Here is a 19827-nt window from a genome sequence, read left to right as displayed (position 1 = left end):
ACAATGTGTTAGGGGCGTCACTTGGCATTCATCGTCTCCTATGTGCTTACATGTCATGTAGGTCTCAAGTCATCACTTGGCATTCGTCTATCAATATTACTTAAGCTGTCATTTTCCTCCAGAACGAAAGTATAAATTTTCTTTAATACTGTATTATATACATGTACATGTAGCAATATAGTGTAATGTAAAAAAAAAGTCACATACATTAGACATGGTAGAGGTAATTGAATTTGAGGAGACAAAAGTCTAGAGGTTAAAGATGCACAAAGAGATTCCACATGTCTATTCTAATCTGCAGAGGTTAGGACAACTCACTGACACTTTGATTTTTCTGTGATTGAAATATATCAGGCTCAACTTCATTGTTAAAGGATAAAAAAAATAAACTAGAGGCTCTCAAGAGCCCGTGTCTCTCACCTGATTCTACTTTGGTTTTGGAAATCACGTAAAAATAGATTAAAACATAACAGATACCCTAATAATGATTGAGACCAAATTTTGTTTAATTTTGGCCCCGTAATTAAATCAAAAGCAGAAGACTTTTGTAAAGTTTACAGAAATTACCAATAAATTCATTGAAACTGTAGAAATGACTTTTTAAGGACAATATCTTCAACAAGATGTCAATAGACAATATTGCTCATGTTGACTTATGTGTGGATCTTCTTTTCTTGATATTTTTGCAGTTTACAGTAGATCTCAATCTATAAAGATAAATGTATTAAGTTCTTCACATGTTCATCAGCACCTCATAAGGAACATTTATGCCATGTTTAGTTTCATTCCATTCAGTGCTCCTCTAGAAGAAGCATTTGTATGTATTTTCCATAGGGTCTTATGTTAAACTTACTCCCCCTGCTGGCAGCTATCTTGGATGACAAATCAGCTACAAAGTAACAACACTTGGTCAGCACCTCAAAAGAAACATTCGTACCATGTTTCATTTCAATCCATTAAGCGGTTTTCTAGAAGAAGCCATTTGTATATATTTCCCGTAGGGTCCTTTGTTAAACTTATTCTATCGTTGGCAGCCATCTTGGTTGAATTTGATTGGCTACAAAGTAATAACACTTGGCCAGCACCTCATTAGGAACATTCATGTCATGTTTTATTTCATTCCATTTAGTGGTTCTCTAAAAGAAGACACTTGTATGTATTTCCCATAGGGTCCTGTGTTAAACTAAGTCCCCCACTGGCGACCATCTTGGATGATGGATTGGCTTCAAAGTAACAACACTTGGTCAGCACCTCATAAGGAACATTCATGCCATGTTTGGTTTCATTCCATTCAGTGGTTCTCTAAAAGAAGACATTTGTATGTATTGTCCATAGGGTCCTATGTTAAACAACATGTAAGTCCCCGCTGGTGGCCATCTTGGATTATGGATCGCCTACAAAGTTACAACATTTGGTAAGCACCTCATAAGGAACATTCTTGTCATGTATTATTTCATTCCATTCAGTGGTTCTCTAAAAGAAGACATTTGTATGTATTGTCCATAGGGTCCTATGTTAAACTAAGCCCCCCCCCCCTGGCGGCCATCTTGGATTATGGATCGGCAACAAAGTAGCAACACTTGGTCAGCACCTCATAAGAAACATTCATGCCATATTTGGTTTCATTCCATTCTGTGGTTCTCTAAAAGAAGACATTTGTATGTATTGACCATAGGGTCCTATGTTAAATGAAGTCCCCTGCTGGCAGCCATCTTGGATAATGGATCGGCTACAAAGTTACAACACTTGGTCAGCACCTCATAAGAAACATTCATGCTTTATTTTATTTCATTCCATTAAGTGGTTCCCTAAAAGAAGACATTTGTATGTATTTCCCATAAGGTCCTATGTTAAACTAAGTCCCTCTCTGGCGGCCATCTTGGATGATGGATCGGCTACAAAGTTACAACACTTGGTCAGCACCTCATAAGGAACATTCATGCCATGTTTGGTTTCATTCCATTCAGTGGTTCTCTAAAAGAAGACATCTGTATGTATTGTCCGTAGGGTCCTTTGTTAAACTCTGGCGACCATCTTGGATAATGGATTGGCTTCAAAGTAACAAAACTTGGTCAGCACCTCATAATGAACATTCATGCCATGTTTGGTTTCATTCCATTCAGTGGTTCTCTAAAAGAAGACATTTGTATGTATTGTCCATAGGGTCCTATGTTAAACAAGTCCCCCGCTGGCGGCCATCTTGGACGATGGATCGGCTTCAAAGTAACAACATTTGGTCAGCATCTCATAAGGAACATTCATGCAATGTTTGGTTTAATCCATTCAGTGGTTCTCTACTCAGAATGAATGTGGTCCAAGAACTTAAAAAATTTTAATTTACCTATTCAAACCATATCATTTAAGGCCACACCAATTTGATTAATAGTTCTTTGGATTTTCCCGCTCCTGTTTTGGAGAAATTGACTTTTCAAGAAAAAAAAATAATTACCGCTTCCGCCAATTTTTGGGCCGCATGCCGCTCCAAAATTAGTTTATCCTTGACATTTTTTTTTCTCTTAGACGTTTTTCTCGTGCATATATTGCTCCGAGCGATTCAAACGCTCGTGTGATAAATCGATTTGTAAATAAAAGGTCAAAAATCGGGATGCCAACATGAAGTTGTGTCAGATCATTGCCGAGGACACGTAGTTATTAAACACACAGTTATTTGAAATGCATTTCGTCTTACCTGTTCTAGGAGACAAAAATAAATAAAATGCTCCGCAGGGCGCAGCTTGATACGACCGCAGAGGTCGAACCCTGAACAGTTGGGGCAAGTATGGACACAACATTCAAGCTTGATACAGCTCTGAATTTGGATTGTGATTAAATATTTGACACAGCATAGGTTTCTGACACAGAATGAATGTGGTCTAAGAACTTAAAAATTTTAAATTGGACATTCACCTATTATGGTCCAATATCCAAAATCTAAATACATGGTTAGATTCAGCATATCAAAGAACCCCAAGAATTCAATTTTTGATGAAATCAAACAAAGTTTAATTTTGGACCCTTTTGACCTCAATGTGGACAAAGTTGATAACGGGGCCCAAAAATCAAAAATCTAAATACATGGTTAGATTCAGCATATCAAAGAATCCCATATATTCAATTTTTGTTGAAATCAAACAAAGTTTAATTTTGGACCCCGATTTGGACCAACTTGAAAACTGGGCCCATAATCAAAAATCTAAATACATGTTTAGATTCAGCATATCAAAGAACACTAAAAATTCAATTTTTGTTAAAATCAAACTAAGTTTAATTTTGGACCCTTTGGACCTTAATGTAGACCAATTTGAAAACGGAACCAAAAATTAAGAATCTAAATACACGGTTAGATTCGGCATATCAAAGAACCCCAATAATTCAATTTTTGATGAAATCAAACAAAGTTAAATTTTGGACCCTTTGGACCTCAATGTGGACCAATTTAAAAACGGGGCCCAAAATCCAAAAACTTAATACACGATTAGATTCAGCATATTAAAGAACCCCAAGAATTCAAGAATAAAACCCCATTGAAATTGATCAAGAAATAAGCTATTTATACGAAGTATCTTCTTTTGCACAATACTGTGCAATTGACAATTTCTTGCTATTGCGCAATATTGTGCTATTGGATATTTCTTGCTATTGCGCAATACTGTGCAATTGAAGATTTCTTGCTATTGCGCAATACTGTGCAATTGAAGATTTCTTGCTATTGCACAATACTTATTATATAATAATTTACACATCCTGTTTGGTGTGTATCTCCTACCATATCATTATTATTTGCTTTTAAATATTAATCAGAAATAACCAACTTAAAATGGAAAATTTTAAAAGAAAAAAAAAAGGAAAAAAAGAAAAAAAAAATCCCCCCCCCCAAATTTTATGAACCCCCCTATGATTCATCACCCCCAAACTCAATTCCAGCCTTCCCTTTGTGGTATGGTACCTTGCAGTACAATTTCAGAGAGATCTATACACTTAAACACAAGTTATTGTCTGGAAACTAGAAAAATGCTTATTTTTGGCCCCTTTTTGGCCCCCAATTCCTAAACGTTTGGGGCAATTACCCCCAAACTCAATTCCAGCTTTCCCTTTGTGATATGGAACCTTGTAGTACAATTTCAGAAATATCTAAACACTTACACACAAGTTATTGTCATGAAACTAGAAAAATGCTTGTTTTTTGCACCTTTTTTGGCCCCTAATTCCTAAAATTTGGAGGCAATTACCCCCAAAATCAATTACAGCCTTCCCTTTGTGATATGGAATCTTGTGGTACAATGTCAGAGAGATCCATACACTTACACACAAGTTATTGTCTGGAAGTTACAAAAATGCTTATTTTTGGCCCCTTTTTGGCCCCTAATTCCTTAACTGTTGGTACCATAACCCCCAAAATCAATCCCAACCTTCCTTTCGTGGTATTGAACCTTATGGTAAAATTTCATGGAGATCCATTCACTTAAACTAAAGTTAGAGTGCGAAAACCAATGTGTCTTCGGACGACGCCGGACGACGCCAGACGACGACGACGACGACGACGCCAACGTCATACCAATATACGACCAAAAAATTTTTAATTTTTGCGGTCGTATAAAAATCGTTCGTTTAGATGACCATGATCACATCAGTTCTTGTTAGAACCATTGTCATCCCCGATCATTGTTTCAACAAACATAGTCCGAGATTACTCCGACGTCCAACATCTGTTTGCCAGACAAGATGGGGGGCTGTTGTCCCACGGCCCCAGCTTGTCTGGCAAAACAGCCGTTGGACATCAGAGTAATCTCGGACTACAACAGGCATAGATATCTAGAGCTATTTGTCTTGGATGAAATTAATATTAAATTCACATGAATTTTTGAAAAATGACAGATTTATCTTATTTTAATGAAAACCCCATATCCCCTTGTTAGTCTATTGACATGCAATCAAACTCTTTTGTAAGGAAAAATTTAAGAGTTCCAACATTCGAGACCAAAGTGGTGGTATTGGGATTAGCATGCTAATAATAATTAGGGATGTGTTATTGGTGCAACCACTTCCAGTTTGAAATACATTACGGGTTTCAGGGGCAAAAGGAAAAAGTATTTTTCTAAGTCAGAATAATGCATGTGAATGTGGTTAAATGTATTTTAAGGGAATAGATATAGGAAGATGTGGTATGAGTGCCAATGAGACAACTCTCCATCCAAGTAACAATTTATAAAAGTAAACCATTATAGGTCAAGGTACGGCCTTCAACACGGAGCCTTGGCTCACACCGAACAGCAAGCTATAAAGGGCCCCAAAAATTACTAGTGTAAAACCATGCAAACGGGAAAACCAGCTGTCTAATCTATATAAAAACGAGAAACGAGAAACACGTATGAACTACATAAACAGACACTACTGTACATCAGATTCCTGACTTAGGACAGGTGCAAACATTTGCAGCGGGATTAAATGTTTTAATACATTGAGATCAACATGCATAGCAATATAATTATCTTACTCAGGATGTTGTTGAAATATTCACCTCACTCATTATGTTGATCCTATTATGGATAAATAGTTCCAACTGGATGTCAAGCAGCCAATAAACTATACCAAAAGATATTTAATATTTTTCAAGGGCATTTTTTTGGAATACATACACATATTTGAATTGTATTCAACACATTTCATTTACCTAACTAACATAATTCCTCTTGCTAAACTGCATCTGATATGCTTCCTTAATATATACACATGTATGAATTTAAATGAAAATTCACGCAGTCAAAGCTTATTTGACGAAAATAATCAAAATTATACTAAACCAAAGCGAACCAAAAAGTTGGGTATGGTACAGACTGTACTACAGGCACAAATACATCAACTTATATGCATAAGAGCATGTTTATCCTCCTTTTTCTTTGAAGTAACCCAGTTTTAACATGTACAAATATTCTAAATCGCACAATTTAAAAAAAAAATTATACCGCTCGCTCCACTTCACTACAAAAGTCAAAAAGTCTGAAAAGACCAGTTTTTGTCTGAATTTGCATGAATTTTTACTCGACATTCTTAATTTGTCTGAATAATTTTTAAAAATTCTTGACATAGTATGAATTTGTCTAATAAGGTTCTTGATTTTTCTTGACAAGTGTCTTGACAGTATGAACATTGTCTTAAAATTTCTCGACACTTCCTGTATCATCTGATAAGAGTCTGGATTAGTCTCGACCAATTCTTGACTGTCTTAAATTTGTCTCGATCTGTCTTGACATATTCTTGACATTCTTAATAATGTCTGAGTATGTCTCGACATATTCTTGACATTCTAAATAATGTCTGAATATGTCTCGACACATTCTTGACAGTCTTAAATATGTCTTGACACTATCTCAACAGTATAAATTTCGCCTGTAATGTGAACAGACTTATTCTGCACTGTTTATGACATTGTATTGCTGTTATATACTCCTTTTTATTATGGCTAAACTAAACTTTGTAGAATCAAGGATTAATTTGGTAAAGTAAGATACCCTTTTGGTGCAACTAAGTTGGAATACCCTGAATAATCCCCCATGTAGTTTAATTTTGATTTATTTTTATTAAACATTTAAGTAATTGTTTTCACTTGGAATATAAGTCGAAGGTATTGACAAACAGCATTTAGATTTTTGCCGTTCGCAAAACTGCCAGTCAAATTTGCTTTACTAAAATAGGTGTCTTGTATTTCTTTTGGACCCCACAATTCATCTTTTGGGTTTGTGTGGCTAAAAAAAGAGGGGGGGGCTTTCGTTTAGGTCAAAGAATTTGTTCCCATCTTGATTCAAAAACCTTATTCATTTTTTAGAACAACCCAAAAACATTTTTTATTCAAATTTGAGTGTTGAATTTTATAATTTTTTATCAAAAATAAATATTTGTGATAACTCCTTCCTGAAAAGAAAAAAATGTTTAGATCTATATTATGCATTTCTGTTTGAGAACCATTTCATAAGACCGATGATTTCTATAGAAATCATTGATGGGACCCATTATAAATACATTTTTTTTATTATTCCTGGAGTAGATAATAATTTTCTTTTAATCTTTGGGTTTATCAATTTGTTTTTATATTAAAATAATTAACTTCATAATTTTGATGAAGAAAATCCATTTCAATTCAATTTTTTTTCATCAAAAAGATGATTTTCATTTTCACCTATCAACAAACTTTTTAAAGTGTAGTGGCATGGTCGGTCAACTGATAAGTTGTATGGCTGATTACAGGTAAAGCAATAACTTCTATTTGACAGTTGCGTGTACTCTGGGGTGTGGAATACCTTAATTTTATGGGGAACATCCTGTCCATGTGTAATACTTAATATATTCCAACAGATGACATTACACAAATTTTTCTTCTGTTAAATGAATGATTTGTATATCATAATTTGCTATTTATATAAAAACCACATTTTGGTATAATAATTATTTACCATATCAACATTGAATATTATGAATGTAGAATGAAATATGTCTACAGTATGATTGGTTTGAATCATTTAATTTATAAGATTTAGGAATCAAAATTTGTAATGATTTAAAAACCCACATTGAAATTGTTTTATATCAACACACCCACATTTGAATTATTTTATACTTTAGATTATAGCCATATTTGCATTTGTTAAAATATTTATATACCCAAATTTTCAATTATTTTACATGCCCAACTTTTATTTTTGTTGTAAAGAAGTGTAACTTGAAACAACAGTATATTAATAAAGAGAAATAAAGATTAAAGTTATATCATGAATATTGGTCATGATTTGTAAAACTCAGAACTGTCAAGTAAATTTAAGACACGATTCAAAATGTTCAGAATATATCAAGCCATACTGAGAAAAAATTAGAATGTCGAGAATATGTCGAGAAATTTCAAGACAGTATTCAAATGTCAAGAATTTGTCAAGAAATTTTAAGACCATATTCAGAATGTCGAGAATATGTCGAGTAAATTTCATACAAATTTAATATAAATGAGAATTTGTCAAGAAAAATTAAGACACAAGTCATACTTTTGGAGAATGTCGAGTAAAAGTTCATGCAAATTAAGACAAAAACTGGTCTTTTCAGACTTTTAGACTTTTGTAGTGCTTGTAGAGCACCCGCCTCAACAAAACTCATTTTCAAGAAATAAATACAATCAAAAAAATTTCGCTCGCTCTTCCCATATTTTTTGGAGCTTTTGTCCGAAGAACTAAAAATCAAATTGGTGTGGCCTTGTTATTTTGCTTTTATATATAAATCAGAAATAACCAATTAAAAATGGAAAATTATAAAGAAAAAAAAAGGGGAACCCCCTTATGATTAATCACCCCCAAACTCAATCCCAGCCTTCCCTTTGTTGTATGCTACCTTGCAGTACAATTTCAGAGTGATCCATACACTTGAACACAAGTTATTGTCTGGAAAATAAAAAAATGCTTGTTTTTTGGACCCTTTTTGGCCTCAAATTCCTAAACATTTAGGGCAATTACCCCCAAACTCTAACCCAGCTTTCCCTATGTGATATGGAACCTTGTAGTACAATTTCATAAAGATCCATACACTTACACACAAGTAATGGTCCTTAAACTAGAAAAATGCTTGTTTTTTGCCCTTAATTCCTGAAATTTTGAGGCAATTACCCCCAAAATCAATCCCAGCCTTCCCTTTGTGGTATGGTACCTTGCAGTACAATTTAAGAGAGATCCATAAACTTGAACACAAGTTATTCTCTGGAAACTAGAAAAAAATGCTTATTTTTGGCCCCTTTTTCCTCAACGTTTTGGGCAATTACCCCCAAACTCAATTCCAGCTTTCCCTTTGTAATATGGAACCTTGTAGTACAATTTCAGAAAGATCCATACACTAACACACAAGTTATTGTCTTCAAACTAGAAAAATGCTTGTTTTTGCCCCTTTTTTGGTCCCTTATTCCTAAAATTTTGAGGCAATTACCCCCAAAATCCATCCCAGCCTTCCCTTTGTAGTATGTTACCTTTCATACAATTTCAGAGAGATCCATACACTTGAACACAATTTATTGTCTGGAAACTAGAAAAATGCTTATTTTTGCCCCTTTTTTGGCCCCTTATTCCGAAACGTTTTGGGCAATTACCCCCAAACACAATTCCAGCTTTCCCTTTGTGATACGTAACCTTGTAGTACAATTTTAGAAAGATCCATACATTAACACACATGTTATTGTCATGAAACTAGACAAATGCTTGTTTTTTTGCCCCTGTTTTGGCCCTTTATTCCTAAAATTTTGCGGCAATTACCCCCAAAATCAATTCCAGCATTCCCTTTGTGATATGGAACCTTTTGGTACAATGTCAGAGAGATCCATACACTAACACACAAGTTATGTCTTGAAGTTACAAAAATGCTTATTTTTGGTCCCTTTTTGGCCCCTAATTCCTTAACTGTTGGTACCATAACCCCCAAAATCAATCCCAGCCTTCCTTTTGTGGTATTGAACCTTATGGTAAAATTCCATAAAGATCCATTTACTTAAACTAAAGTTAAAGTGCGAAAACCAATGTGTCTTCGGACGACGCCAGCGTCATACCAATATACGACCACAAAATTTTTTTGTGGTCGTATAATAATTAAGCAATTTTCCACTTGTAAAGGGGCATTACTCTAGAACGGTAAAAGTGACGCCACCAAAATTCAAACTTGATCTGTGTTTTGTGGTTAAAAATTAAAATTAAGTTTAAATCAAATGCTCCTCTGGGGCGCAGCTTGATACGACAGCAGAGGTCGAACCCTGAACAGTTGGGGCAAGTATGGACACAACATTCAAGCTTGATACAGTACTGAATTTGGATTGTAATTAAATATTTGACACAGCATAGGTTTCTGACACAGAATGAATGTGGTCTAAGAACTTAAAAAATTTTAATTTACCTATTCAAACCATATCATTATTATTTGCTTTTATATATAAATCAGAAATAACCAATTTAAAATGGAAAATTTTAAAGAAAAAAATGGAAAGTAAAAACCCCCCCCCCCAAATTTTTTGAACCCCCTTATGATTCATCACCCCCAAACTCAATCCCAGCCTTCCCTTTGTGGTATGGTACCTTGCAGTACAATTTCAGAGAGATCCATACACTTGAACACAAGTTATTGTCTGGAAACTAAAAAAATCCTTGTTTTTTGGCCCCTTTTTGGCCCCAAATTCCTAAACGTTAAGCGCAATTACCCCCAAACTCAAACCCAGCTTTCCATTTGTGATGTGGAACCTTGCAGTACAATTTCATAAAGATCCATACACTTACACACAAGTTATTGTCCTGAAACTAGAAAAATGCTTGTTTTTTTGCCCTTTTATGGCCCCTAATTCCTAAAATTTTGAGGGAATTACCCCCCAAAATCCATCCCAGCCTTCCCTTTGTGGTATGGTACCTTTCATACAATTTCAGAGAGATCCATACACTTGAACACAATTTATTGTCTGGAAACTAGAAAAATGCATATTTTTGCCCCTTTTTTGGCCCCTTATTCCTAAACGTTTTTGGGAATTACCCCCAAACACAATTCCAGCTTTCCCTTTGTGATACGGAACCTTGTAGTACAATTTTAGAAAGATCCATACACTAACACACAAGTTATTGTCATGAAACTAGACAAATGCTTGTTTTTTGCCCCTGTTTTGGCCCTTTATTCCTAAAATTTTGCGGCAATTACCCCCAAAATCAATTCCAGCATTCCCTTTGTGATATGGAACCTTGTGGTACAATGTCAGAGAGATCCATACACTAACACACAAATTATGTCTTGAAGTTACAAAATGCTTCTTTTTGGTCCCTTTTTGGCCCCTTATTCCTTAACTGTTGGTACCATAACCCCCAAAATCAATCCCAGCCTTCCTTTTGTGGTATTGAACCTTATGGTAAAATTCCATAAAGATCCATTTACTTAAACTAAAGTTAAAGTGCGAAAACCAATGTGTCTTCGGACGACGCCAGCGTCACCAATATACGACCACAAAATTTTTTTGTGGTCGTATAAAAATTAAGCAATTTTCCACTTGTAAAGGGGCATTACTCTAGACCGGTAAAAGTGACGCCACCAAAATTCAAACTTGATCTGTGTTTTGTGGTTAAAAATTAAAATTAAGTTTAAATCAAATGCTCCTCTGGGGCGCAGCTTGATACGACGGCAGAGGTCGAACCCTGAACAGTTGGGGCAAGTATGGACACAACATTCAAGCTTGATACAGTACTGAATTTGGATTGTAATTAAATATTTGACACAGCATAGGTTTCTGACACAGAATGAACATGATGAATGTGGTCTAAGAACTTAAAAAAATTTAATTTACCTATTCAAACCATATCATTATTATTTGCTTTTATATATAAATCAGAAATAACCAATTTAAAATGGAAAATTTTAAAGGAAAAAAAGGAAAGTAAAATCCCCCCCCCAAATTTTTTGAACCCCCTTATGATTCATCACCCCCAAACTCAATCCCAGCCTTCCCTTTGTGGTATGGTACCTTGCAGTACAATTTCAGAGAGATCCATACACTTGAACACAAGTTTTTGTCTGGAAACTAAAAAAATCCTTGTTTTTTGGCCCCTTTTTGGCCCCAAATTCCTAAACGTTAAGGGCAATTACCCCCAAACTCAAACCCAGCTTTCCCTTTGTGATATGGAACCTTGCAGTACAATTTCATAAAGATCCATACACTTACACACAAGTTATTGTCCTGAAACTAGAAAAATGCTTGTTTTTTTGCCCTTTTATGGCCCCTAATTCCTAAAATTTTGAGGGAATTACCCCCCAAAATCCATCCCAGCCTTCCCTTTGTGGTATGGTACCTTTCATACAATTTCAGAGAGATCCATACACTTGAACACAATTTATTATCTGGAAACTAGAAAAATGCTTATTTTTGGCTCCTTATTCCTAACTGTTTTGGGCAATTACCCCCAAACTCATTTCCAGCTTTTCCTTTGTGATATGGAACCTGGTAGTACAATTTCAGAAAGATCCATACACTTACACACAAATTATTGTCATGAAACTAGAAAAATGCTTGTTTTTTGCCCTTTTTTTGGCCCCCAATTCCTAAAATTTTGAGGCAATTACCCCCTAAATTAATCCCTTGTGGTACAATGTCAGAGAGATCCATACACTAACACACAAGTTATGTCTGGAAGTTACAAAAATGCTTATTTTTGGCCTCTTATTCCTTAACTGTTGGTACCGTAACCCCCAAAATCAATCCCAACCTTCCTTTTGTGGTATTGAACCTTAAGGTAAAATTTCATAGAGATCCATTCACTTAAACTAAAGTTAGAGTGGGAAAACCAATGTGTGTCTTCGGACGACGACGATGCCGACGCCAACGTCATACCAATATACGACCGCAAAATTTTTTTGGCGGCCATATATAAATTGATTAAAAAATAAATTTTAAACCAGTGACAAAGAAATTAGTTAAACAAGTTGAACACATGCTTTTATATTGACTTACGAAATCAGCATCCCCTTTTTAAACGAGTACAAAATAAGACATAAAACAGAACATAATTTAATGCCAAATAACACGAGTACAGCAATTATCGATAATATTGAATCACTTTACAAGTTGAAAAGTAAATACATGAACATTAACTGCAACTTGATAATCTGAAGCAATTTCATATCGTAATTCTGAATTCATTTTGCAGTTAACAATCAAATTGATACATCCGGTATATTACTATGAATTTTGCAATTCAAAACCACTAAAAAAGTTTTAAACGTTTGCCCTCCAAATCTTTCACTTTTTACAAAACGGGTATGAAACTTCTTGTTGTTGATGCTGCAAATCGTTGATACCAGTTCATGACTTCTGAATTTGACAGTGAAAATAAGATCCCCCCGAATTTTTAAGTCCCAAACAAATACCAAAATAGTAAGAAAACGACTTGGGAACCTTAATAAAGACAGCTTGTGGTCATTCTTGACTAAGGGGGAGCCAAGGAAACTTGGCACTGGAATTGAACATTACAAATGACAATTAATGAAAATATTGGTTATTCTATAATGAAATAAATATAATACGCAATAGATCAGTCTGTTCACCATTCCTTACATAGAAATGGAGGAATGTAACACTTAAGATCACGCCACGCCATAGACGGGGTTTTGTCATGGTGAAAGTTCCTCCATCGTTAAATTTTCATCCATGGAGATCCCTGACTGAGGGGCAGGGCCAAATAATCTCCATTGAAATGAGATGTGCTGTAAATGCTAATACAACTATACTAAGTATCATTGATCTACCACCAGTGGTTCACCATTAACTATATCTAATCACAAAATAATCCATTTAAACTAAGCAAAAGTTTTAAAGTCAATAGACCATGACTAAGGGGACAAGCCAAATAATCTCCATGGAAAGCTAATAATTACTGTATATACCAAATATCACTGACCTACCACTAGTGGTTCAACATAAACTAGACCTTATCACAAACTAATACATTGGTCATTGTTGACGTGGCCACATACCTATAATGTACATGACATGTATGTCTTGCTTTGACTCAGACAAGGTGAGACAACATTTGAGATATTAAATATTTGCTATCGAAGTGCAACGGTCTATCTACCTATACAACTATACAACGAGATTTCAACACTATGAGTTTTTGTCAGAACTATAGCATGTATACTGTTATATAGATCTCCATATGTACATCATTATTTATATAAGATAATCAAAGACGTTATCACAGCTGTTTTTTGTCCGCCATTTTTATGTCCGAAATGACGGCCCGTGTTATATATAATAATACTCACTGGCTTCGATGAAACACTTGAACATTCGCTTCTCCTCTATTGTAAATATGCTCTCTGGAATCAACAATTTGCGGGCAAGTTCCAAATAAACACTTCTAAACCACACATGTACAGGAAATGTTTTTCCTTTAACATATTCAACCGTTGCGTCGCTGAAAGACCACGGCCCAGTGCCGTTGCAATTTCGTATAATAAGGTGATCAAACTCTTGTTTAATATAATCATAGAGAAATCTGCGAAAACCTTTTGTAAATTCCTCCTTAAATTGAATTATCAAATCTTTCGACATCGTTAGTCTTTGTGTTACAACGCCACCTGTTGTTGTTGTTGTGCTGGTAAATTCCTCCGTTGACTTCGGAGCACCCTGTTGTAAACAGGTATAAGGTTACCAATTGAAAAGATTGGTGGTGGTGTTCGAAAAAAAAAAATTAAATATATCACTAAAAGTTCCTTTGTCTAAACTATTGTCTCACACAGATTGTTATTATAATTTATTAAGGTTCACTGCCCTAAGATTGTACAATTCATAAATTAAATTTCTGCTGATTTCTTCAATGTCTCTGATAATGTCACTTTGTATTTCTACATGTATATAACCCATTCTGGTTAACATTGAGCAGTCCAGTATACAGTGCATGAGAAGCTCTTCGTCGTTAAATATCTATTCTGCTGTGTCAGTGCTGATTTTCCTAGCCAAAAGCTGCTTTAGTAGAGCTAAATGCTTTGAACGTGGTGACTCTAGTACTGTGCATTTAAGGATGAAATGGCATCTGTCCTCAGTGTGTGTTTTACAAAGAAGGCAGGTTTCAGACACTGCATGTTGATTGAATCTTTTGCGATCAGCTTGGAGAGTATAGGTACCTGTGAGAAGGCGAGCTTTGATTGTGGTTTTTGAGATGTCCCTGATGTTGTTCTGAGTTGTTTTCCAGATTTTGTGCGGATGTTTGGTAGCCAGTTCTTGTAGGTTCAGATATTTTAATAATTTTTTCTGTTCAATCTCATCTCTCCAGGACTATTCCCAGTATTTGTTGATAACTGAATCGATTTGCTTCTTCCATAGGGTTTTACTTGGTGGATTGTTCATAATTTCGAATGCTGTTGGAAGGCTATATTTCTGTAGGATGATCCTTATATGTGTAAACCAGCTGTTACTTGTTTCATCCTTCATTGCTAACTGACGTCTGGCAATCTCATGTTCTATAAACTCTGGGTGTGAAGCAATGTTGAAAAAGGTGGTCAAGGAGTTTCGCTCTATATGGACTGTAATTGGAGTTGTCCCTAGTAAAGCATACACTGCAACGTTAGCGCATCTGTCAGGGAGCCCTTGGATCTGTTTCAGTAGTTTCCGCTCGTAGATTTCCAAAGCGTTGAGTTCTTTCTGCTGTAATTTTACTACTTCAAGTCCATATGTTATTCTGGGCCTGCTAAATGTTGTAAATATTTTATTCGTTACTACAGGATTGATACCATTTTCCCCGTGTAAGCCAGCTCCTAGTAAGGCATACATTGTACGTCGTCCTTTCTCTATTCTGCTTTCGATATCATTTTTCTTGTTGGCATTTCTCACTATCCCAATATGAGTTGTTTCCTGGACTTCTGCTATTGTTTCGTTTCCAATTTTCCATTCCTGTGGCTCCCTTCCTCTTTTGGTGTTAAAGATCACTGCATCGCTTTTGGAGGAGTTTATTGTGACTTTGTCTATTTTGGTTGAGTCGTTCACTATATTCAGAGCACACTGTAGATCTATAGGGTTGAAAGCAATCAGAGCAATGTCATCAGCTACTGTAGGTGCCCCAATAAATGTTGTTCCAATTTTTGCCCCAGCATCATGTAGTTGTAAGGTTTGAAGAAGTTGATTGTTGTATCTTTTATACAGGGATGGGGAAAGTTTTGCTCCCTGTCTAATGCCTTGTCTGGACTGGAATATTTTGCTCAGGTTGCCTTTCCATTTGACCTTGGTATTAGCTTCTGTTTGTAGCAGCTTAATGAGTAACCATCTTGTATCCTTAATTCCAGAGTGGAATACTTTTCTGAGGAGTATTTGGTGGTCGAGTTTATCGAATGCCTTTTCTGCGTCAAGGGTTACCACTTCAGCAGAGATGTTTTGGTCACAGGCTTCATTAATACCTTCTGTTACTACCAGCCCAGCATTAACAGGTGAAGTCTCTTCTGTAAACTCCCGCTGTAATCTACTTTGTGTGGCTTTGAGTTCATCATTTATGTCATCTTGGAGAACAGTTTCAAGTATCTTACTCAGTACTGGAGTAACTGCAATACCTCTGTAGTTACCAAGCAGTTTAGAGTCTTTGTCCTTCTTTAATACTGGAGTTAACAAGCCTGTCTGTAGATTTCTGGGATATAGCAGTATGTGATGATGTTCAAGATGATAGATGTTATATATGTGATCGCGGTTTCACCCCCATACTTTAGATGTTCTGCAGTTAAGCCAAGGTGGTCTGGAGCTTTTCCGTTGGACAGTTTCTGTACGGCTTTTCTGGTCACATTATCATTTACTTTTAGGATAAGTTGTTTGGATTGTTGGCCTTTGATAAGTTCCTCAATGAGTAGGCAATCAATATTTATCAAATGTTGTACATCTTTGTCATATTCATCGTTGTCCATGGGTGTTGCCAAAGTTTCAAAGTGTTTTTCAAGCCATTTAGAATTTTGTCATCATCATCCAGTATTTCGTCATCTACAATGATTACGTCTGTTTCTCCATGTCTTGTTGTTCTTTGTTCTTTGATGAGTTTGTAAAAAAGTTTTTGGTTGAATTCTTGAGATTCCATAATATTATTGTATTTGGTTTTCTTATTCTGGATTGTGCTTGTCGCTGGAGTTGTCTAAATTTCTTTTTCTTACTTTTCATATCTTGATATAGTTGGTTGTTGGGGTTTCTTTGTGAACCAGTTGTTTTCCACTTGTGGTATGCAATTTTTGCCGCCTTTGATGCTTCCTCTATTTCGTAGTTCCATGCCCCACCACCTTTTGTTCTTGTGACATTCTGTTTTTGAGCATTGTATTTTGGAATGGATGCAGTTCCTGCTTCATGTAGAACATTTGTCAGGTGCATTACATCTAGTGCAATGTCAAATTTACAATGTACAGGTGCCTTGTTCGTTTCAAGCAGCTCTTCAATTGTTTGGTTGTATACTTGCTTGTCACATTTATCCCATTTTGGCTTTTTGAATGTTATTTGGTTGGGTATGGTTTTGGGTGTTTTTGCCAACTTCTCTACTTTGATTTTACCCATGATTCGGCTGTGGTCAGATGTGTTAAGAGGTTGTAGTCCCATATTTTGTATATCTCCAATTGACTCTGCTGTTTGATTTCTTGGTGTAATGAAGTAATCAATTGTTGCGGAGGTCTTGCCGTCATGGTGAAAGAAAGTTGCTGTTTCTGGATTTTGCTTTGGAATGATCAGATCCTGTTCAGCCATGAAGGATTTTAGTGCTTTGTCGTGATCGTTTTCAGGTTTCCGAAAGAGAGAGCCGTTCATATCACCACCGATTATCAGAAGGTGGGTGTCTCTATATTTTATGATCATTTCTCTTAGACTATCTAGTACTTCCATGTATTTTGTTTTGGCTTGATCTTTTCCTCTGCTTGGTAGATATACATTTATTAAGCATATTGGCTTAGGTTTGGCTTCGATTTGTATCGCTACTATTCTTTGGTTACCATCTGGTAGGCGCTTTATAAATGTGCTTATGCTGTTGTCCCATAGGATAGCAACACCGCCGAAACCTCTTATTCTTGATGCATGGGAAATTTCGTCTTCTTCATCTGAAAATCTTGCATATGTGTCATGATTTGGGAAAAGTGTTTTAAATTCCTCCTTTTCGAATTTAAATAGCCAATGTTCTTGAATGAAGAGGATCTTCACCCTTTTCAGTGTGTTCTGTATGTAAATAACATTGCCTCTTACATTCTGTGTATTCAGACTGCCGATTTTATTATTTCCTTGTCGTTTGGTGTTGGTATACATAGTTGTACCTCTGCTGGATCTTTATTGCTCGGTTCTGATGGTTCATTATCAGTGGTGTTCCTGTCAGTAGGTCTACCAGTATCCCCAGGGTGATTTTGGCTCGGCCATGTCCTAAAAAAGAGACCGGAGTTATTCTACCTTCTGCTTCCTTATTTGTTTTTGAGTCTGGTTGCTGGTGGTTATTTTGCTCATTGTTTGCTTGTTGATTATTGGCCTTTGTCTGTATGGATGCAGCCAACATATTTTCATAAGGGTCTTGCTGGTTTTTAATTTGATCTATATCCTCGTTGTATACTGTTTCTGAAGTGTTGTTCCCAGATACATTACAAATTGGCTGGATTGTGTTGATGGTTGGCTGTGAGGGTTTTTGTTTCTCCTTCGACTTAATTTCCTTATTTGGAGTATTTCTCTTTCTTGTTTTTACCCTTTCTTTAGTTCCTATGTTCACTTCAAGTTGTGTCTCTGGTTCCCCTTTACGAGTTTCATTAATTACACGTATATCTTCATTTCGTTTGTTTTGTGCTACATCCTGGTCCACTCTGTCTATGGCTGTTTTTACAACATTGACTTGATTTTCTATGTGGGTGTTAGAGTTTCTAGCATTTGTTTGGCATTCGTAACAGCTTTGTATGTCTGTGGGATCTTCAGATATTTTGTTTTGTTTATCTTCCATGTTTCTGAAGTCAAGTCTTAGTTGTTCCACTGCAAGAAGTACTCGTTCAATCTTGAGTTGGTTTTGCATGATCAAGTTGTTCAGCTCAGGGCTTTGTTGGTTGGATTTCTGTTGTGGTATATCGTCTGCAGCCATTAGTCGTATTCGCATTGTTGCAAGGGTTTTATCCTTTTCATTGTTTAGATCTTCTAATCTAGCTATTTCAGCTCGACATGCTGCTAATTGCTGTTCTGTGTCATTGAGCTTGAAGGGTTTTTTCTGCTTCTTTGGTTTCTGGGTTTGTTGAGAGATAGCTTGGTTACCCACAGCTGGATTTGATTGGTTAAAACTACTATTCGCTCTGTTTTCTTCTTGAATTCCTGTTGTGTTGGTTCCATCTATGATGTTGATTTGCGTAGTATCTTGTATGTTATTTGTTTTCTTAGCCTTCTTTTTCACTACTGTTTGTTTACTTGCAACCGCTTTGAGAGTTGTTTCATCTTCATTTATTACCATGTTTTCATCTATTTTAGACTCTGTACTCTCCCGTTGCGGACTTTTGTCATAGATCTTGGCTGTCTTTTGTTTTGCGACGACTTTTAGAATTGTTTCATCTTCGTCTATTTCAATGTTTTCAACTATGTTTGCCTCTGAGCTTCTGTGTTGTGTTCTTTGGTTACATTTCTTATGCAGTTCCTATGTCGTTGGGCTGTTGGGTATCTCTGTGTTAGATTTACTTGTTGGGTTTGCATCTGAGTCTTCATTCGTTGAGTTGAGTTCATGACATTCCCTAGGTATTACATTTGTGTCTATGTCTCTTGTATTTTCTTCCAAATCTGTACATTCATCAGATCTTGGTAGGAAAAATCCATCTATCATGTTATCATACAGTTGTTTGCAGCTGCTGCAAATAAATTCCAGTTGGTCATTCTCTGTAAATTGCTTTATTTCTTTTTCTTTGAGTTTCTCACATGCAAAATGAAACCAGTTAAGACATGATATGCATTCAATGGTGTTCCTGTTTGCCTCCATAGTGCAGATTGGACAAGTCCATACTTCATCATCTTTTGTGCAGATATGTTGCATTGTTGGTACATCTTGATTGTTTGTCTCTTTTGCGATGGTTAAACTGTTATCCAGGCAATCCATGGTTTGTTCTAATTCTATTGAACTATCTAACAGGTTATCTTGTACCCACCCTTGGTTGTTTGACTGATTCAGGTTTAGGTTTAAAATTGGCTGACATTGCTGTCTTTGTTCGTCAATATCAGTTGAACCATTATTTGTTTCAATTCTTGATTGCATATTTTCTGTTATGTTGCTGAGTTCTGCTTCAAGCTGTTGTCTTGTTCTATATGCAAGTGATCGGTATGTTGGATCA

At 35.8% G+C, this 19827-nt stretch overlaps 1 long non-coding RNA gene across 1 annotated transcript in view; it reads right to left on the bottom strand.

The window, feature by feature from the left end:
* The window catches only part of LOC127710364 (uncharacterized), a 269295-nt gene extending 264697 nt beyond the window's left edge, over positions 1-4598 (bottom strand). The window contains exon 1 of the long non-coding RNA XR_007986155.1: positions 4431-4598. This is a non-coding gene — a long non-coding RNA (uncharacterized LOC127710364). The remainder of the gene's footprint in view (positions 1-4430) is intronic.
* Between the last annotated feature and the right edge of the window lie 15229 nt (positions 4599-19827).

This window comes from Mytilus californianus, unplaced genomic scaffold, assembly GCF_021869535.1.
Source record: "Mytilus californianus isolate M0D057914Y unplaced genomic scaffold, xbMytCali1.0.p SCAF_74, whole genome shotgun sequence".
Lineage (NCBI taxonomy): Eukaryota > Metazoa > Mollusca > Bivalvia > Mytilida > Mytilidae > Mytilus > Mytilus californianus.
Note: the sequence above shows the minus strand (reverse complement) of the source record. Positions and strands in the feature narration are given on the sequence as shown.